The following is a 22,818-nucleotide window of genomic DNA, read 5'->3' as shown; positions in this document are numbered from 1 at the left end:
CTTTGTTACCAGATATATTAATCCTAAATTTTTAATCCACAAATGATATTTTTATTTCATAAAATAAGTATAAATGGAATTGATTTCTCCAGATATGTATCTTCCTAGTACTGGATATTCATTTTGTATTGCATCAAAAAAGATTTTCTTCTATCTGGTCACATACATTTACTATTTCTTTCAGTATAGTTCCTTTGTGAATGTATGAATACATAATTGACCCTTAAATAACATGGATGTGAACTACATCAGTCCACTTAAATGTGGATTTAAAAAAAAAAAACCGCAGTCTAGTACAATAAATGTATTTTCTTTTTTTAATGATTTTCTTCAAAATGTTTTCATTTCTCTAGATCATTTTATTGTATGAATACTTATACAAAATATGTATTAATCAACGTTTTTTGTTATTAGTTTCTGCTAACAGTAGGCTAATATTAGTGAAGTTCTTAGGGAGTTAAAAGTTGTTCATGGACTTTTTTACTGTGCAGGGTGTTGGTGCCCCTAGCCTCTGCATTGTTCAAGGGTCAAGATTTTTCCTTTGTTTCTTATCCTTGAAACATTTTAATTTCACTTTTAAGAAAATTTAAGATATATATTGACTGCCTTTTCCTTCCCAGTAGTTTAAACATAAATTTCACCATCTATAGGCTTCCATTTTTTTTTTTTTTTGAAAAGTCACATCTTACAATCATTGTCTCTCTTTTTATGTATTGGAAGATGTAGCGTTATTTCTCCTTTATTTTTTTATCTTTCTGGTGACTATAGCAGTTTACTTTTTACATGAAATGTTAAGGATATTCACTATACAGCAGATATTCACTATACAGCCTAATATGCATTTTCTGTGTATTTGACATATTTTTTCTTGTCTATCCTCTTCAATTTGTATGTTTCTACTGATTATTATTGTTATTATTACTTTATACTTTTAGCTCTTATATTTTTCAAGTTTAGATATTCTTATTGGACTTTTATATATTTATTTTATCCAAAAAATTCTTTCATTTATCTTATTGAACATTAAAGCCACAGTTATTTTAAAGTCTGTAGGTTGAATATAAAACCATATATATATACCAAGTCTTCTTTATTCACTCATCAGTAGATGGATACTTGAGCTATTCCCATTATTTGGCTCTTACAGAAAATGCTGTTGTAAACATTGGGGTGCATGTATCCCTTTGAACTAGTATTTTTGTATTCTTTGGGTAAATATCTAGCAGTGCAGTGCTTGTTCATGGGATAGTTTTATCTTTAACTTTTTGAGGAAGCTCCATACTGTTTTCCGGAGTGGCTGTACCACCTTGCATTCCTACCAATGGTGTAAGATGGTTCCCTTTCTCCACATCCTTGTCAACACCTGTTGTTTCTTGTGTTGTAGATTTTAGCCATTTTGACAGGTGTGATTTATAGTTTTGATTTGTATTTCTCTGATGATAAGTAAGTGGCATTGAGCATAATTTCATGTGTCTATTAGCCATCTGTATATCTTTGGAAAAATGTCTATTCATGTTTTCTTCCCATTTTTCAATGGATTATTCATTTTTTGGGTGCTGAATTTTGTAAGTGCTGAGTTTTAGAAGTTCTTTTCTTAATAAGTCCTCTGTATATTTTGGTTACCAACCCCTTATCAGATATGTCATTTATAAATTGCCTTTAGGTTTTATTGATGGTTTCCTTCGCTATGCAGAAGCTTTTTATTTTAATGAAATCCCATTTCTTTTTGCTTTTGTTTCCCCTGTCTCAGGAGACATATCTAGAAGGAAATTGCTACAGACGATGTCAAAGAGGTTACTGATAGTGTCCTCCTCTAGGATTTTTATGGTTTCATGTCCTACATTTAGGCCTTTAGTTTATTTTTAATTTTGTGTGTGTGTGTGTTTGGTGTTAAAGTGTTCCAGTTTCATTCTTCTGCATGTTGCTGTCCTTTTTTCCCATCACCAGTTGTTAAAGAGACTTTTCCCACTGTATATTCTTTTCTACTTTGTCGAAGATTAATTGGCCATATAGTTGTGTGTTCATTTCTGGGTTTTATATTTGTTCCATTGATTTACATGTTATATGTTTATTTTTGTGCCAGTACCATACTGCTTTGATCATTACAGCTTTGTAATATAACTTCAAGTCCAGAATTGTGATGCCTCCAGCTTTGATTTTCTTTTTCAAGGTCGCTTTGGTTATTCTGGGTCTTTTGTGGTTCCATACCAATTTTAGGATGCTCTACCTCTGTGAAAAATGCTAGTAGTATTTTGATAGTGATTGCATTAAATGTGTAGATTGCTTTGGGTAGTATAGACATTTCAGTGGTATTTGTACTTTCTATTCAAGAGATGCAGAAAAAGCATTTGACAAAGTAAACATCCATTCATGATAAGAAAAAAACCCTCAACAAAGTTGGTTTATAGGGAACACACTTCAACATAATAGTTTCTCCCTTTGACCATATTCCAAACACTCAGAAACCTATTTCCATAAACAATCTTCTTTTCTTTTTTTTCCTCTCCATGGTCTCATTCAGTACTGTTATCACATATCCAAGCCTGTAATATCCTAAAAATAAAATAGCTCTCCTTTGACACCTATTCTTATCTAACCATTGCATAATATGTATAATCTCCTTCAAGTCTGAAAGTTTCAAGAGTAGATGTATTCATTTTCATCACTCATCACATCACACTCATTGATCAGTCCTATGTAATCTGGCTTTTATCACAAGATGTCCTTTGAGTTTCCTAATTAATGGCCATCTATGACATGTTAGTTTCCATGTAAAAAGGATATTTTAAAAATCTAGTTTACTTGGCTATGTCCAAATATTTAACATCTCTGACACAACTGCCTATTCTTTCTTTGATTCTGTCTTGATCTGATGACACACTAATGTATCTACCCCTGCCAAACTAATTTACCTTAGTTTATGACTAAGATATGACTTTAGGACTAAAATTAAGCTTTAATTAAGAACTTGATTTTGCAAGGTAGTAGAAACAATGTTGAAGACATGGCATCTAATCATGTTTAAAATATTATAGCTATCCCTTAAAGAACTTATTATCAATCCAGCATATATGAGACCAAGAGAGTTCTGAAAACAGTCAACCTCGGTAGTAAGAATGAGAGATACTGACTGTCCCATTTTCTTTTAAGAGTATGTTAGATGAGAAATCTGATTAGTTCCTGCTTTCAGGCCAAGTCACTCAAAGTTCCCCCATTCAAAGTTGACCGTTGGATCATGCCCTTGGCTTCTAAACCTCAACAGGAAATTAGATTCTCTGCTCTGTCAAGGAACTTAGTTTCTAAGAAGGACTGCTAGTGTGTTCATTCTTTGTGGTTCAGATAAAGGCTCAAGTTGAGAAAGAAAGAAGGAAATGTCAAACGTCGAGTGGAAGCCACGGGCACAAACATAGTAAATTAAATTCAAAAAGAAGTAATCTCAGATTTTTAAATATGAATATGGCTTTAAATCTTTTTGACTATGACAATTCTTAAGATATGCTGTGTGTTATTGGCAATATTTTCAAATGTTTATGTTGCTTCCTCAAGAGTGCTATGTAGTCTTATATCTCATATCTCATATCTCCTGTATATGTTAGTTTTCCAGCAGTATTGTATGGCTCTGATAATGCAAACCACTGTCATTATTCATTAATTCATTCATTCACTCACTCACTCATTCATCTAGTTTTCTTTTTTACTGTCATAGTTCTTTTTACCACTTAACCTGTGTTTGACATAAAATAGATTCTTAAGGAATTCATTTGTACTGACTTGATTAATGCATATGATACTGAAAGATACACTACTGAATCCTTAAATTTAGAGTACTGTAATACTCTAAGGTAAGGTTTGCAAATAGAATTTCAAAAGTTATGTTTATTTAATTGCTATATATGTGCACAGGTATATATATTTTAAATTTATTATGTTGTTCTTGGGAGCTCTCAGATATATTCTGAGGTATATATATATATATATATTTTTTTTATTTTATTTTTTGTTAAATTAAATTAAATTTAGTTTAATTTTACTTAATTTTTTTTATTTTTATATTTTAATTCCAGCTAGTTAGTATACAGTGCTATATTTGTTTCAGGTGTACAATACAGTGATCCAACAATTCCATACATCATGACAAGTGCACTCCTTAATTCCTATCCCATTAAATTCATTGTGTTATGCTTGGGAACATTAGCTACCAAAGAACTGTTGATATTTACTTTTACTATAGTCTATTTAAAATCCCTTATCTGCACTTAAAAATTTTAATCTCCTCTGTCACTATTGTTCTCTTATTTTTATTTATTTATTCTGATATGAAAGATATGAAATTTTATGCTACTCACTACAAAGAAGCACTGCAAAACATTTCGTATTTTGAAATATGAATTTGTTTGAAATAATTGAATTTGTTTTTGTACACTAATTATGGTTTATTGAAACATTTTATCAAGTTACCAAGAAGCACACTATTATAAAAACCTGAAGAAAGCTAAACATGATGGAATATAAAATTTCTCTATATCACAAGTTTAAGTTGTAAAACATTCATAAAAACAATTAAAAACATAGAAATTAGTATCAGACTTAATTTCAATTCATTATTTTAAAGTTATTTTGCATATAAGTGTCTTCTAATTTGATTTTGGAGAGTCAGTTGGTTAAAAATACAGTTCAGGGAGCTAAGCTATCTTTAGTTTCATGTAGCACATACTTTTCTTGCAGCTCATAATTAAGAAACTATTTCAGCTATGTTATTTTATTTGGAAACTACCATCATCACAATTTATAAGTGTTAAATTAATAAGAGATATATATAACCTACTCTTTAAGCTTCTTTATATCTTTGATATTTTGACATAGTTTCCAAACACTGTACAATACAGTACCCAGTAGCAAAGTTCTGCCCAACAGCTTCCATTAATCTTTGAAAGACCTGGGATGTTTAAACAGGTATCACAAAAATAAATAAATAAATAAATAAATAAATAAATAAATAAATAAATAAATAAACAGGTATCACACTAGCACTGTAGGTTTTAGAATTTGGGTATTAATAGAATCCCGTTTTGTGTTTTTTTCTCAATAACTAAGAGAAACAAAACATGCTGAAGAAGAGCCATTTTTTTCTAGGTCAGAGTCCTGGGACTTCTCATAGTGTCAGGAATCCTTCATTTTAGTAATGCAATGTCAGCATAATGCTGGTGTTCAAAAAGGAACTGTCACAGATGGTACGCTTTAAAATAGAACCTGTGTTGAATATCAATCAGGTTTTATCTTATTGTGGGAAAAATATATAAGAGTAGATCTACTTGAGGCCAAGATTTGAATTCCCAGTAATAAAACATGGAGAGGGAATGGTTCAGAGAGCATTTTAAAATGTCTGTCTTATTTATAACACTAATCTGTAGTGAAAATATGCATATATAATGCATTCTATTAATGTAGGAAATGAAAGAAATGTAAGAAAATGTTTTTAAATGTATACAAATAATGAATATAATAAATAATGAAACTTTATAAAGGCTTATATTTAATCACAAGAAAAGCAAACTGAATAAAAACAATGATAAATTTTATATTCCTTTTTCTTCTTTTCAAAGATTTATTTATTCATGAGAGATACAAAAGAGAGAGACAGGCAGAGACACAGGCAGAGGGAGAGGCAGGCTCCTCACAGGGAGCCCCATGCAGGACTCGATCCTGTATCCAGGGATCACGACCGAGTCGAAGGCAGGCGCCCAAACACTGAGCCACCCAAACATCGCTTTTTTTCTTTTTAAGATTTATTATTTCATATTCCTTTTTCGATTGTTATACCACTCCCCAGTATTTTTTTTTATTCACTTAGGTCATAGGGATAGCCAAAGAAAATATTCTAAGATCCAATTAAATGCCCAAATTATAAAAACAGAGAGATAGTACTCCTTTAATTTATGGCTTAAGATCATAGTTCTAAACCCATTACACCTTTTTTCATATCAAGTGTATTTTTTCCCATTTTTTAAAAAAAGCTATGGCAGTGTTGTTCATATTGACTTAATAGCATATGCCTTTTAAAAAAAGAAATGTAATGTAACTCCTTTAAATAGCATATGCCTTTTAAAAAAAGAAATGTAATGTAACTCCTTTAAACTCCTTTAAAATGTAATGTAACTCCTTTAAAGAAATGTAATGTAACTCTTTTAAACTCCTTTAAAAAAGAAATGTAATGTAACTCCTTTAAACATAGAGTTGAAGGAATTATATTTAAATTTTAAATTTAAATTTTAAATTTAAATTTAAATTCCCAAAGTAACCTTTATTATCTATCTGTTGTGATTTTGGACAAATAATTTACACTTTCTGAACTTTTATTTATTTTTCTGTAGAATGAGAAACTAATATCTTTTTAACTCAAATGTTTATTTTGCAGTGCAGATAAAGTAAGATACATAAAATTTCATTGATCAATATAATAAACCACCAAATTATTATTTATATTATCTTTAGTATTCCTTTTAGACATTTTTCCTTCTTAACAGTTCACTCAAACTATATATAACTACTGTATTTTGGGATACAAATTCAAGGAATGTTTATTACCTATTGTAGCTAGTTACAGGTAGAAAAAGAAAAGGTGCAAAAAAAGACTTGTATAAGTGAAATTACACGGGTTGACAACTCTAGAGAACAGCCTGGATGGTGGGTCACAGTATGTAAAAAGGGAATGTCACAATCAGTCATAAATCATGTTTCAATCAATTTAGAAATCATAAGTTTTATATGCTTTTAATATTTTAGAACTAATTTGGCAATTGGAATGAATTTGGCAATATAATGAAATAAGAAATCTTATCTAACTTGTTCACTGCCATGTGCCTAGTTTATAGCACAGTACTTGGTATATAAGAGGTCTTAAATGAAAATATTGCCTAAGTGAATAAGGGAATCAATAAGTAAATGACCATGAATATAAGTAAATCAATAGGCCCAAATAAGAGCAATTGGAAATGGTAATGAGAAAACCATCCTTAGTCCTATTTCTTCTTTTCTACTCAAATCCATTCAGAATGCCCTGATTATTCTGCTTTATCTATCATGAATTCACGTATCCCTTTCCTTTGGTTTGCTGTGGTCTTGATTCAGACATAATTATTCTTTGTATGTAATTAAAGTAGTTTCCTAGTTGATTTTATTTTTCATCCCCTCAAATACATTCACACAGTTTATATAATGTCCTTTATATAATGTTGATCATATAGGTTATGCCTTTGTCTAAAATATCCTAATGACTCCTATAAGGAATCCTAACCTCTGTAAATTTTACTGAATCATTCAAATACTTTCACATGCTTTACCCTCAATCTCAGTGGCACCATTTTCCCATCATACTCTAGAACAAACTGCTTGCAGACACACAAATGTGCCAGCTTTTCCATCTCCTACTAGCCTATTAATTTCTCTTCACCCAGTATTGTCTTCCTCTCTCCACCATACATTTTCCTTTTCCAGACTATCCCTAATTCATTCTTCAAAAAAGCAGGTCAGATGCTATCTGTAGAAAACATTTAGATCATCCCAAGAGACTCCCTTAATTCTTTGTAAACTTAATATTTTTAAAATGACAAATGTGAAGAACAATCCTGACATACACTTTTTATGTTTTATTCTAAAATACAGATACATTTAACTAAAAATATATAAAACACTGCCCAAGCAATTGAGCAACATTTAAAACAGATTTGAAATATCAAAGAAGGCCATACACAATATCTAAAATAAATTAGTCCCAATTTTTCATATATAGTCTTCAGTATGTAAATGAATAATGATATTTCTAATAAGTTCCAAATCCTCGTTGATAATACCTATTGTGTCACTGATGATCTGTTACAAATACAGTTTTCAGTGATTCAAAAGTGAAAAGCAACTTCAACATGCCACTCAAGCATCCCAAAATTTTATATTCTTTAAGCCACTACTCAATCTTTAAAGATGATTTAAAGTAGAAGTTACTGTGGTACATATAAGCCTAGAGTCTTATGTGATTGATGGCTATGCCTGAAGACTCTTAGTTTCTCTCTTCCACTAACTTAAAGCTTTTCATTGTGGGAAATACGGCATACAGATTTTGGCCAGTACTATAGCTTATGGAGGTCCGAAAATGTATCCAATTTATCAACAAAAAGAGTATTTTATGATATTAACCCCTTTTTATAGTCACTTCAAAAAACTGAGAACAATTGCATTATAGAAATTTTCCATTAGTGTTTCATATTTGAAATCTTGGAGTTCACAGATAATGCATTTTTAAGCTGTAAAGAAGTCATGTGAATAGAGTCTTTTAAAAAGTTAAGACTCTCAAAATTACCTTAAACTCCCAACAGGTAAAGCAGAGATATCTTGATAGAAATCCGACAGACAAGCAGTTGAGTCATTCTGTGGTGAGTTGAAATTTAGTAACTCTGAGTGAGTGGTGTGTGTGTGTGTGTGTGTGTGTGTGTGTGTGTGTGTAGCTTATGAAAAAATAAGCCTTTTGGTTGGGTTAAAGTTTGATATTAATATAGCTTGAATATAAATTTCTGACTTGAACAACTTTTAAGCTAATTCCTTTTTTATTCTACGATATTTAAAACAGCATTTCTGAATAAAGTTCATCCGCCTATTTTGAGTCAGTCATCTCTTAATTTGTCAAGTAAACCTGCTGATTTTAGGCAAATTTTACATGTTTGGGTACATGTAAAATTTGTGTATTTATGTATATAGACTGACATAAAATTTGTCTGACATAAAGGCAGATTGTAACATTTTAATATCATGTCAGTTCAAATTTTGATTCCAAATGAATTTTAATTAGTCTGTCAATAGTAAGGATATAAAAGTGTATAACATATATTCTAAAAAACTTCTCATTTTTAAAAATATGTTATTTATTCATTTAAGAGAGAGAGAGCATGAGTAGGAGGAGGGAGAGCAGTGGAGGGAGAAGCAGACTCTCTGATGATCAGAGAGCCCAATGTGGGGCTCAGTCCCAGGACCCTGGGATCATGACCTGAGCCAAAGGCAGAGGCTTAACCACTTAACCAACTGAGCCACCCAAGTGCCCCCAACACTTGTAATTTTAATTGGAAAAATATATAAAACAATGTATAAACCTGCCAAGGATAAATTTTAAATGAGGCTAGAAGGAGAAAGACAAACCTATAGGTTTTTTGGTGGTAGTGATAGTTGTATTTGTGTGTGTGCACATGTGATGTATGGACTTGAAGGCCCAGCGAATAATGTAAATATTATAAAATTATTCTGGGGGCAGTTATAAAATTACTCTGGGGAGCCCTGCATTGGGCTCCCTGCTTCTCCCTCTCTCTCTCTGGTGCTTCCCCTGCTAGTGCTGTCTCTCTCAAATAAGTAAAATCTCTTAAAAAATAAAAAATAAAATTAATCTGCCATACATGACTATTAAAAACTAGGGAAATGTGAGATTATTAAAAACATTGCTTTATAAATTAAAATAATAATGTATACATGAATATTTGTGTAATAGCTGAGTAAAATAAAATGATTAAAATTATCATTGTGCTCTTTCTACAACTGCATATATATGGTATAATTGGTTATGTATGAGTGATTGAGTTTTTTGTGATTTTGAGATGCTTTGTATTTTCTAACTTTTTCAAAATTGCTTAAATGAACTTGTGTTACATAAAATATTTTTCAAAAAATTGGAAACCTAATTTTAAAAATATCTGGCTAATAATGGAAAGGCTTGCTCTTTTTTCTTTCCCCAAATGATAGATAATTTCTATAATATGAGATAACTAAAGTAGATAGAATTTATGTAAAGTATTCTTGCAAACATCATCAAATACCTAGAAGTATTAGGGATTGATTAATTATAATATTGTCTTTGAGACAAAATAAGATAGTTGTATGTCGTTGCACATGAATTTGTATGCGTAAAATAGAATTAGGTGAAATGGAAAAAAAATATTATCATAAAATAACAGATTTGTACATGTGTATACTTAGATTTGTACATGTGTAGACTTATAGTATTAGTTATTTCTCAGTGGTGGAGTTGATGTGATTTTTTATATTCTTATACACTACATTCTAAGTTTTCCATTATTACTGCACTATTACTGCAATGAATAATATTTCAAATGCCATTAGTAACATATCAAGTTAAACATTTGTGCCCAGATTATTTTAAATTTTAAGCCACCTCACAAATAACATAAAACTATCATATTATGAGACACTGTGACAATTCACTACCCAAATTCTCTTTTTCACTCCAGAAGTCACCTGTAGACATTTCCCTTACATACTTAGTGGCTCTGCGTCTGAAGACTTCTGGCTAGGGAAGCTATACAGTAGGACATCTGGAAGGTGCATAAATAATGTTTTCCAGGTTTGTCCTAAGAGATAGCGGTTGGTAAGTAAATTTTCTCTTCCTCACCCCTCTAAAAACAAATCTCTGCTATGTTTCAAAAGTTTCCCAAAGGGTCTCCAGCCCAAGTACCATAGGGACAACCAGGCTTCTTGTTATACTTTGTATTAGGTTGCCTCCCTTCTCTTTGCTGCTTTTTTACCCCCTCGCAGTACTTCCTGAATTTGCCTTCCAAAACAGTTCTTGTAATCATTCTTGACTCAGGATCTGCTTTGACACACCCCAAACTAGGACACATACTACATACTGCCAACCTGATTTTGGTCTTTTACAAATAAGCCCTTCAGTGGGTGAATGGATAACCAAACTGTGGTATATCCAGATAGCAAAACATTCTTCTGTGCTAAAAAGAAATTTGCTATCAAGCCATGCATCTAAAGACATGGAGGAACCTTAAATGCATATTACTAAGTGAAAGAAACCTATCTGAAAAGGCTACAAGATTCCAACTATAGGACATTCTGGAGGAAGGTTAAACTGTGGAGACAATAAAAAGATCAGGGGTTGTGGGAGAAGGGTGAATAGGTGGAGCATAGACAATTTTTAGGGCAGTGAAAATACTCTCTGTGATACTGTAATAGTAGATACATCCTGATATACATTTGTCTAAAAGCATAGAACGTACACCACCAAGAGTGAGCACTAAGGTAAATTGTGGACTTTGGGTGATATGATGTGTCACTGGGTTCAGAAGTTTTAACAAATGTTAACACCCTGTTTGGGGATAAGTATAATAGGAGAGTCTATGCACATATAGGACTGGGAGTACATGGGAAATCTCTGTACATTCCTCTTGATTTTGCTGTGAACCTAAAGCTACTTTAAAATATTTTACTTGAAAAAAACATTTAAAAATTGCAAATAACAAGCTTCAATGTTCTGCATCTTTAGTTCGCCTCAAGCACCAATATATGTAGCCATGCTTTATATTCCTTGTGGCTCAGAACAGCCCTATCTCTGACATGATACTCATATACTGTAGCCTTCAGTCTTAACAGATTTTTTTAATAAAAATTTAGCTACTTCTGACCACATTATGTGAGGCTGTCTAAAGACATAGACATGGCCAACAAGCACATGAAGAAATGCTCCACATCACTTGCCATCAGGGAAGTACAAATCAGAACCACAATGAGATACCACCTCACACCAGTGACAATGGGGAAAATTAACAAAGCAGGAAACCACAAATGTTGGAGAGGATGTGGAGAAAGGGGAACCCTCTTACACTGTTGGTGGGAATGTGAACTGGTGCAGCCACTCTGGAAAACTGTGTGGAGGTTCCTCAAAGAGTTAAAAATAGATCTGCCCTGACCCAGCAATTGCACTGCTGGGGATTTACCCCAAAGATATAGATGCAATGAAACACCGGGACACCTGCACCCCGATGTTTATAGCACAATGTCCACAATAGCCAAACAGTGGAAGGAGCCTCGGTGTCCATCGAAAGATGAATGGATAAAGAAGATGTGGTTTATGTATACAATGGAATATTACTCAGCCATTAGAAACGACAAAGACCCACCATTTGCTTCGACGTGGATGGAACTGGAGGGTATTATGCTGAGTGAAGTAAGTCAATCGGAGAAGGACAAACATTATATGGTCTCATTCATTTGGGGAATATAAAAAAATAGTGAAAGGAAATAAAGGGGAAAGGAGAAAAAATGAGTGGGAAATATCAGAAAGGGAGACAGAACATGAGAGACTTCTAACTCTGGGAAACGAACTAGGGGTGGTGGAAGAAGAGGTGGGAGGGGAGTGGAGGTGACTGGGTGATGGGCACTGAGGTGGGCACTTGACGGGATGAGCACTGGGTGTTATTCTATATGTTGGCAAATTGAACACCAATAAAAAATACATTTATAAAAAATTTTTAAAAATTAATAAAAAATAAAGAAACAAAAAAATAAATAAAACATAAAAAATCTATTTGAAAAAGTATTTTAAAGATGCAATTAAAAGGAAGGAATGATACATTGCAGTCCATAAAATGTTGCTGTTGGTTACTTTGGAAGGTTGGCATTTGAGATATTCCTTATTTGAATTTCTCTAATGTGAAAACAACAACACATGAGGGTAACCACCCGCAGATTTTTAAAAAGAGAGCTGCAATATTTTTTTCCATTTTTTTTTTAAAGATTTTATTTATTTATCCATGAGAGACACAGAGAGAGGCAGAGACATAGGCAGGAGAAGCAGACTCCATGCAGGGAGCTTGATGTGGGACTCGATCCTGGGACTCCAGGATCATGCTCTGGGCCAAAGGCAGACACCAAACCGCTAAGCTACCCAGGCGCCTCCTTTTTTTCCCCCATTTTTATTCATATAGCATGTTCATAAAAAATGTACATATTAATTTGGTTTTTCCATTGTTGGGTCTTTGTTACTCTCCATGTGAAATATACAATATTAGATAAAATATATTTTGCTTAGTTTCTATTAGTACTCTACATGTGAAATGATGCAGTATTAGATAAAATTCCTGTCCTCATTTCCTCAAAAAAGCAAAGGTAGTTTTATTTTTCAGATCTTCATAGATATTCCTCAAGCTTCACCAGAAGTAAGTGATTCCTCTTCTCTAACTTAATTCTCAGTCTTATTTCATTTTGTAATTATTGGGGGTCAGAACACCATAAAATTGAATTGTTTGGGACCTTGATTCTTTCTCAAAACTGAAGAAAAATGTTTGACTTTAAGAAAGATAGCTACCTAACTATAAAGGATATCTTATTCATGGTCCATGGAATTCATATTCTCCGGTGTCCTTTTCAGATCTTTTCTTTCTGTAATGCATGATCTTTTGAATCTTACTGCAACCTTGAACCTAACAGACTTTATTTTTGCTTGCAGTGCTTCCAACCCAACTAACATGAACTTTATAACATAAAGTGCATGTCAGGCATTATTCCTTGAATTACCAGCTATGCCAGGCAAATATAGGTATTAGAATATGAATCTTCGTTGTAGTAATCAACAATTGGCCTTTCTTTACTGTGCTATACCATAATTAAAAACCTTAATTTAAATGCTAAAACAAATAATAAAATGTATGTGTTGCTACAGATGTCTATTTCCCTTTTTCTCATTTAAATGTACCTAGATGAAGATATTGACATCATTTTTGCATCAGATTTGTTTACTTATTTATTTATATTATTTTAATGTAAGGTTTTATTATAGTTCAAGTGTCCATGCATAGACACTGGTATTCACATAGGGCTCATTATATTCAGACTCAATGTAGAAATTATAATATAAACAAGAATTAAAACCAGAATGGTCCCCTCTTACACTGTTGGTGGGAATGTGAACTGGTGCAGCCACTCTGGAAAACTGTGTGGAGGTTCCTCAAACAGTTAAAAATAGACCTGCCCTACGACCCAGCAATTGCACTGTTGGGGATTTACCCCAAAGATACAGATGCAATGAAAAGCTGGGACACCTGCACCCCGATGTTTCTAGCAGCAATGTCCACAATAGCCAAACTGTGGAAGGAGCCTCGGTGTCCATCGAAAGATGAATGGATAAAGAAGATGTGGTTTATGCATACAATGGAATATTACTCAGCCATTAGAAACGACAAATACCCACCATTTGCTTCAATGTGGATGGAACTGGAGGGTATTATGCTGAGTGAAGTAAGTCAGTCGGAGAAGGACAAACATTATATGTTCTCATTCATTTGGGGAATATAAATAATAGTGAAAGGGAATATAAGGGAAGGGAGAAGAAATGTGTGGGAAATATCAGAAAGGGAGACAGAACGTAAAGACTGCTAACTCTGGGAAACGAACTAGGGGTGGTAGAAGGGGAGGAGGGCGGGGGGTGGGAGTGAATGGGTGACGGGCACTGGGGGTTATTCTGTATGTTAGTAAATTGAACACCAATAAAAAATAAATTAAAAAAAACAGAATGGTCACAGAATGCAGATGTAGAGTAAGAAAGATTTTTTTAAAATGTAAATATAACTGAAATTTTATATGTACAGCATTTATATAATTGCACTAGTGTTAATATTTATGTGGAGTACTGTGGGTTGAATTGTGGCCGCTGAAAAAGATCCTATCTCCTAGTACATGTAAACATAAGCTGAATACAAAAAAGGATCTTTATAGATGATCAAGATAAGGTTAAGTCATTAGGGCTGGTCCCAATCCAATATTGGTGTTATTAAAGGGGTAATTTGAATACAAGTAGACATGGATAGAAGGAAGCCAATATGAAGACACACTGTGAACATCATCTACAATCCAAGGAATGCCTAAGGCTACCAGAAACTAGGAGATAGGTGTGGGACAGTCTCCCTCACGGCCCAACTCGGCTGATACTCTGATTTCAGACCCAGTCTCCAGAACTGTGTGACAATAAATTTTTATTGTTTAAACAAACACCCTGTTTGTGGTACTTTGTTATGGCAGTTCCAGGAAACTAATATATGAACTCATGTTAAGTAAATTTCTTATTAAAGGAATTTAGATGACCACAGCTTTGTAGTACAACCTGAAATCTGGCATTGTGATGCCTCCAGATATGGTTTTCTTTTTTAAAATTCCCCTGGCTATTCGGGGTCTTTTCTGATTCCACACAAATCTTAAAATAATTTGTTCTAACTCTCTGAAGAAAGTCCATGGTATTTTGATAGGGATTGCATTAAACGTGTATATTGCCCTGGGTAACATTGACATTTTCACAATATTAATTCTGCCAATCCATGAGCATGGAATATTTTTCCATCTCTTTGTGTCTTCCTCAATTTCTTTCAGAAGTGTTCTATAGTTTTGAGGGTATAGATCCTTTACATCTTTGGTGAGGTTTATTCCTAGGTATCTTATGCTTTTGGGTGCAATTGTAAATGGGATTGACTCCTTAATTTCTCTTTCTTCAGTCTCATTGTTAGTGTATAGAAATGCCACTGACTTCTGGGCATTGATTTTGTATCCTGCCACGCTACCGAATTGCTGTATGAGTTCTAGCAATCTTGGGGTGGAGACTTTTGGGTTTTCTATGTAGAGTATCATGTCATCGGAGAAGAGGGAGAGTTTGACTTCTTCTTTGCCAATTTGAATGCCTTTAATGTCTTTTTGTTGTCTGATTGCTGAGGCTAGGACTTCCAGTACTATGTTGAACAGCAGTGGTGAGAGTGGACATCCCTGTCTTGTTCCTGATCTTAGGGGAAAGGCTCCCAGTGCTTCCCCATTGAGAATGATATTTGCTGTGGGCTTTTCATAGATAGCTTTTAAGATGTCGAGGAATGTTTCCTCTATCCCTACACTCTGAAGAGTTTTGATCAGGAATGGATGCTGTATTTTGTCAAATGCTTTCTCTGCATCCAATGAGAGGATCATATGGTTCTTGGTTTTCTCTTGCTGATATGATGAATCACATTGATTGTTTTACGGGTGGTACTGGCACAAAAACAGACACATAGATCAATGGAACAGAATAGAGAATCCAGAAGTGGACCCTGAACTTTATGGGCAACTAATATTCGATAAAGGAGGAAAGACTATCCATTGGAAGAAAGACAGTCTCTTCAATAAATGGTGCTGGGAAAATTGGACATCCACATGCAGAAGAATGAAACTAGACCACTCTCTTTCACCATACACAAAGATAAACTCAAAATGGATGAAAGATCTAAATGTGAGACAAGATTCCATCAAAATCCTAGAGAAGAACACAGGCAACACCCTTTTTGAACTCGGCCATAGTAACTTCTTGCAAGATACATCCACGAAGGCAAAAGAAACAAAAGCAAAAATGAACTATTGGGACTTCATCAAGATAAGAAGCTTTTGCACAGCAAAGGATACAGTCAACAAAACTCAAAGACAACCTACAGAATGGGAGAAGATATTTGCAAATGACATATCAGATAAAGGGCTAGTTTCCAAGATCTATAAAGAACTTCTTAAACTCAACACCAAAGAAACAAACAATCCAATCATGAAATGGGCAAAAGACATGAACAGAAATCTCACAGAGGAAGACATAGACATGGCCAACCTGCATATGAGAAAATGCTCTGCATCACTTGCCATCAGGGAAATACAAATCAAAACCACAATGAGATACCACCTCACACCAGTGAGAATGGGGAAAATTAACAAGGCAGGAAACAACAAATGTTGGAGAGGATGCGGAGAAAAGGGAACCCTCATACACTGTTGGTGGGAATGTGAACTGGTGCAGCCACTCTGGAAAACTGTGTGGAGGTTCCTCAAACAGTTAAAAATAGACCTGCCCTACGACCCAGCAATTGCACTGTTGGGGATTTACCCCAAAGATACAAATGCAATGAAACGCCGGGACACCTGCACCCCGATGTTTATAGCAGCAATGGCCACGATAGCCAAACTGTGGAAGGAGCCTCGGTGTCCAACGAAAGATGAATGGATAAAGAAGATGTGGTTTATGTATACAATGGAATATTACTCAGCTATTAGAAATGACAAATACCCACCATTTGCTTCAATGTGGATGGAACTGGAGGGTATTATGCTGAGTGAAGTAAGTCAGTCGGAGAAGGACAAACATTATATGTTCTCATTCATTTGGGGAATATAAATAATAGTGAAAGGGAATATAAGGGAAGGGAGAAGAAATGTGTGGGAAATATCAGAAAGGGAGACAGAACGTAAAGACTGCTAACTCTGGGAAACGAACTAGGGGTGGTAGAAGGGGAGGAGGGCGGGGGTTGGGAGTGAATGGGTGACGGGCACTGGGGGTTATTCTGTATGTTAGTAAATTGAACACCAATAAAAAATAAATTTAAAAAAATAATAATAAAAAAATAAAATAAAGGAATTTAGACATAGCAAGGTTGAGAGAAGAGATTAAGTTCAGGTTTAGTTTATACATACATATTTATTTTATATTATATGCCATAGTTACATTATACACTTACTATATACTATACTTATACAAAATATGTTTGCTATAATTATATTATTCACATTATATATATATATATATATATATAGTTATATAGTTATATTTTTTGTTAATGTATTCTGTTCCACAGTGCTGGCTTCTATCAAAACGATGTATTAAGATTAATTTAGGACTAGGATTAGGAATCTAAGGGCTGTGTGAAAACACTGAGAAAATTTAATACAGTTTAATTTTACTAAAACTTTCCCTAATGTAACCTCAGTGGGATGGATAGTCTTATTCTCCATTTGTCAGTGTAGAAGCTAAGGCGTTAAAAAAAAAAAAAAACCTCTTCAAAATAATTTAGTCGATATTAAGTGCCAAAAGTTAATATCCTCACGTGGTGTAATTTCTTTTTCTTTCTTTTTAAAATATTTTATTTATTTATTCATGGGAGAAAAAAAGAAAGGTGATAAGCAAAATCGATAGGGAAGGGACAGGAAAAATGAACTTTAGTGACTTTTTGTAAAGATTTTTATTTATTTATTCATGAGAGACACAGAGAGAGAGAGAGAGGCAGAGACACAGACAGAGGGAGAAGCAGGCTCCATGCAGGGATCCCGGTGTGGGACAGGATCCCAGGACCCCAGGATCACATGCTGAACTGAAGGCAGATAGATGCTCAACCACTGTGCCACCCAGGCGTCCCACATGGTGTAATATCAAAGACTTTCTTCTCAGCCACCAAACCATGCCTGACTCCCTCCACTGCTAATACGAGCCATTATTTATCCACTTACTTTATAAGATATCATTTGAAAAAAAAAAAAGAAGAAAGAAAGAAAGAAAGAAAGAAAGAAAGAAAGAAAGAAAGAAAGAAAGAAAGAAGAAAGAAAGAAAGAAAGAAAGAAGAAAGAAAAGGAAGTCACTTGTAAATACATTTGTTGAAAATTCTGAAAAATATCTGTAAAACCACCTTTTTTTTCTTTTTCCTAATTTTCCTACCCCACATGAAATGACAGCTTTGTTTAGATTTATAGATGATTCATCTGATAATTATTACAGACTAGTGCTCTTGAGGCATTCCTTAATTTAACTTTTCTAATTAAGATAGTACATCAATAAAATAACTTTGTATACATTGTATATTAACATGAGCTCAACTATCTCTTTAAAAAGTCATATTCTTTTATGTTAGGCCATTAGACTAGCTTGGGAAGTTATCATCTTTATTTCATGGAGCTTGTACATGGACTTTTATTTATGTATTTACTTATTTTTAAAGATTTTATTCATTCATTCATTCATGAGAGATAAAGAGAGAAAGGCAGAGACACACAGGCAGAGGGAGAAGCAGGCTCCATGCAGGGAGCACGATGTGAGACTTGATCCCGGGTCTCCAGGATCAGCCCTGGGCCAAAGGCAGGCACCAAACCGCTGAGCCACCCAGGGATCCCTGTACATGGACTTTTAAACTTGATGTCATGCTATAGGAATTCACACTTTTTCCCCGAGTTCTCCATCTAGATTTGAAAGATCTAATTTTTTCTTGTAATTCTGTTATGATACAACATGGATCTATCCTTACTTTGTTCAGAGAGCAAGGAAGCCCTTTAAAAATATTCCTTTTGTTTGCCCTTAGCCTTAGCAGAAAAGAGACATAAAGTTTCAAAAGATAAATTATAGTTATTCCAAGACATAGTCCATTATTTAGGATGTGGCATATCTCAGCAGGGAAAGGCATTCTATCTTAATATACTGAAAACTATCCAATCTCATCCTAGGCTTCTTACAAAATAATAATTGAAAAGGCATTTAGGTTCAACAGGATTTTGCAGACAATGTATGCCATTTTTTCCCCTGAGATTGCAATACTTTATGAATTAACTAAATCTTCAATAACAGAGCCTTTCCTCTGGACCCCAACATGAACAGATATTCTGTAGCCTAAAGAAGGCTCTTCAACAGATTTTCTCAAGTATTACTAATTATTAAGAGCCTTTTTATCTATTTGTGCATAAGATATCTGAAGAAGTTTTGGGGTTTTAACTTGACTTTATGGGAAGTATAAAAAAATGCATTGCTTACCATAGATTTACCCTTGACTTGGTTGCAAAGGTCTATCTTCCTTTTCTAGGACAACAGCTGTCTCTTTAAAACTTATTGATGTTATGCATCTGCTGAACTAGTTCTAGATTCATTCTTTGAATTCATGGTTCTTCATGCAGCACAGATATTAATACTAATTGAGAATGCACAACACTTTTCAGCCAGCCAATTAATTTCTTATGTGATTCTGTTACTCTCACTCTTACCTTATCATTCCACTGTTGCAATATACCGAATCCTGCCACTCTCCTGTCTCCATCAGAATGAGAGGAACATCATGTCTGTCTTACCTCCCTTGGGGAATGTTCTGTACCTTAGTTGGATTAGTATAGACTCCCATTGATAATCTTGACCTAGTATTGTTTATTAGTGGTTCATACTTCAAAACTGAAACTGGAGGATATCAAGTATGATATGATTAATTTAAGCTTAGCTTTAGAATATAGTCTTCTACCTGAGGTAAAAATCAGCCCAGAAAGCAAAGCTTATGTATTAACTAGATCTTGTTAGCTAGCCAAAGGCCAGAAAGTAAACATATATACAGATAGTAATTATGCTTATGGAGTCATACATGACTTTTGGATGCTTTCAAAACAAATGAATTTCCTCATCTCTATTGGAACCTCCATCAAAAATGGACAGCAAGTTTCAGGAATTCATAGATGCAATCTCACTTCCTAGAGAGGTGGCTATTTAAAAAAATCAAAGCTCATGGAAATGAAATAATACGGAAACTAAAGGAAATGCTCTAGACTAATCTAAATCACTATGCTAAAATAAATGAGTATTAATCAAGAATGTAAACCTATCTAAACCTTCAAAAGATAACTCTCTGTAGGAATCCAGAGAGACCATTATAAAATATCAATATTTAGCTCCTGATTCTGGAAAGGAAGTATGGAAATAAATCTAACTTCTTCTTTTACTCAGATAATATCTGGCACTCTGAAGATGGTGGCTTAGTGGCACCAGATAATTTCAAATGGATGTTAGCTAAATTTCTCAATGAAACTACTCATCATGGCATAGACTAATCACTTGATAATTTAAATCAGCATTGTTGGAGAAATTTTAAACAGCCAAGGTTATTTTGGGGTTATGCATTACATATCAACAGCATAAGTCTGAAAAAACTGTAAAGATGGGACATAGAAACCAAAGCCTCAAGGGCCCTTTGAAAAACTCCAGTTGAATTTTATATATCTTTCATCCTCCCTAGGATTTGAATGTGCTTTAGTATTTTATGTATATTTTCAATATGATGTGGAGCGTTTCTAGCATTGGAGGTGACGTCCTTAAACATGTTATCAGTTGATAGATAACTGGTGCTTGCCTGAGGAAGTAGATCATATGACCATAAGTGATAGTGGGAGAATGCCTTTGACCAAGGGAACTCAAGATTTTCTGAAAGTTTTGACCAATTTAAGGATGTCATTTTTCTTTTCAACATTTCTAGAAGATTGTGGGTGTTAAGACAGTGTAGTGAGGGGTAACATCTTACAGAGTTCTTTTATAATGGCTCTCATAAAGTTTGTGTCTTGATCACTTGATGTAAAAATTAGAATGCTCCAGATTAGGAACATGAAATCAAGCAGCTTTATTACTACTATAAAGGTTGCAGCTTAAATTCATCAGTCTTTTTTGGGGGCAATAGGCCAAATACTTACCACCTGGAAGAGACACACAGAGAAATGAATGTGTAACCCAGTTAATATTTGGCCATGATTCAGATTTAATGCTACTCTTTTCTTTTTTCTTCCCTCTCTCCTAGCTTCCTGCCCTGGATCTCCTTGTGCCTCTACTGAATCTGTATTTCCTTTGTTGTCAGAACACCTGGCCCTGTTTGTCTCAGACTAACATCTCATGCAATTTAGGAATGGAATTCTGACACTGGTCTGTATACAACCCAAATTAAATAAATAAGCATGGAATTTTGGTCTCAGAAATCAACTCTAAAATGAGGCCATTCTTGATTATTTAGGAAAACTACCTAAATTACTGACTCATTTTTTGTGTGAAGAAAATCAGAGCATTGTTTCCATTACACTAATCATTCAGAAAAGACTAGGAAACTCATTGCTAACTCTAGCAGAAATTATCAATGATACCATCTCTGCCCTTTATGGAGTAACAGATCCATTTCAGTTAATTGGTAAGTAATGAAAGAAAATCACATTCTAGATTTCTGTTGTCTAGTCTGAGGGGCATCTGTGCCATTACTAATAGTGCTTGCTGTACTTGGATTAATGAAAAAGGCAAGATGGATAGGCTGTACGTATCCTTAAAATAAAAGCTATTTGTATCTCTAAGATTCATCCTCATGGCTGGTAGGATTTATTCTTTTGGCACAGGTTAGGCAATTGGGATTCCTGGTTCTGAAGCATTTTACAGAGACTATTGTTTTGGTTTTGTTGTTGTTTTTTTATCATAATGATCAAAATTCTGGCCCACTGCATTCACAGAATTATAACATTTTGTGTAACTGTGCTTTCATTAGATGATTGCCACGATAATACAAGATGATTAAGATCTTACAATATAGTTAACTATGGAGATAAACAGTAATGACCTGGATTCTAGACGTCTTTGAATTATCCAACTTTTCACAATTGAGAGAATGATGCAAAGAAGGGGTTAGGAAACTAACTATACAAATATGTAATGGCCAGGGGTAGCCCAGGTGCCTTAGCAGTTTAGTGCCGCCTTCCACCCACGGCGTGATCTTGGAGACTCAGGATCGAGTCCCACGTTAGGCTTCCTGCATGGAGCCTGTTTCTACCTCTGCCTGTGTCTTTGTCTCTGTCTCAGTCTGTCTCTCTCTCTCTCTCTCTCTCTCTCTGTGTGTCTCTCATGAATAAATAAATAAATAAATCTTAAAAATAAAACAAATATGCAATGGCCAAAATATATATGAAAATAGAACTATGACCTACAATTTCTGTAGCAAATAGCCTGGAAGATAAACCACTACCTCTGCAGCCATGAGTCAAAAAAGGACCAGGGTTTGGTCAATAACTTCCAGTTTTTCTAGCTTTTGACTTCGCTTCCAAGACCAACCAGAGAAAACCAAATATGCTCCCTAACCAATTACATATAATGCTTCACCTCAAATTAGTCTGTTCCCAACTTCCCTATGCTGTCAACCTCTAAGTAGAACATATTTTAAGTCTTTTTCCACTATAAAGTTTTCAAATTCCTCCGCCTGCTATTGTCTCGCTAGATGCAAAAGATGGTAGCTGACTCTCTTGCTATATAGCAAAATCTAAGTAGGGTTTGTTTGTCTCATTTAGGTAGTTTTTGTTTATTTCCACAATTTCCAACTAGTAATCATTGAGTTAAAATAAATTTTTTTTCTTCTCGATGAGAAGCCTAATACATATGAAGAATGTTGGAGTTAA

The 22,818-nt window shown here is 34.1% G+C and overlaps 1 long non-coding RNA gene across 4 annotated transcripts in view; it reads left to right on the top strand.

Annotated features, from left to right (window-relative positions):
• LOC144283199 (uncharacterized) overlaps positions 1-21,370 on the top strand; it is a 202,558-nt gene extending 181,188 nt beyond the window's left edge. For all 4 annotated transcript variants that reach the window (XR_013351621.1, XR_013351620.1, XR_013351617.1 and 1 more), the window contains 3 exons: positions 8,370-8,426; positions 12,966-12,998; positions 21,192-21,370. This is a non-coding gene — a long non-coding RNA (uncharacterized LOC144283199). The remainder of the gene's footprint in view (positions 1-8,369; positions 8,427-12,965; positions 12,999-21,191) is intronic.
• Positions 21,371-22,818: the final 1,448 nt, after the last annotated feature.

The sequence above is a fragment of the Canis aureus genome, chromosome 14 (assembly GCF_053574225.1).
Source record: "Canis aureus isolate CA01 chromosome 14, VMU_Caureus_v.1.0, whole genome shotgun sequence".
Classification (NCBI taxonomy): Eukaryota; Metazoa; Chordata; class Mammalia; order Carnivora; family Canidae; genus Canis; species Canis aureus.
The sequence above is the reverse complement of the archived record's forward strand: the minus strand, read 5'-3'. Positions and strand labels throughout refer to the sequence as shown.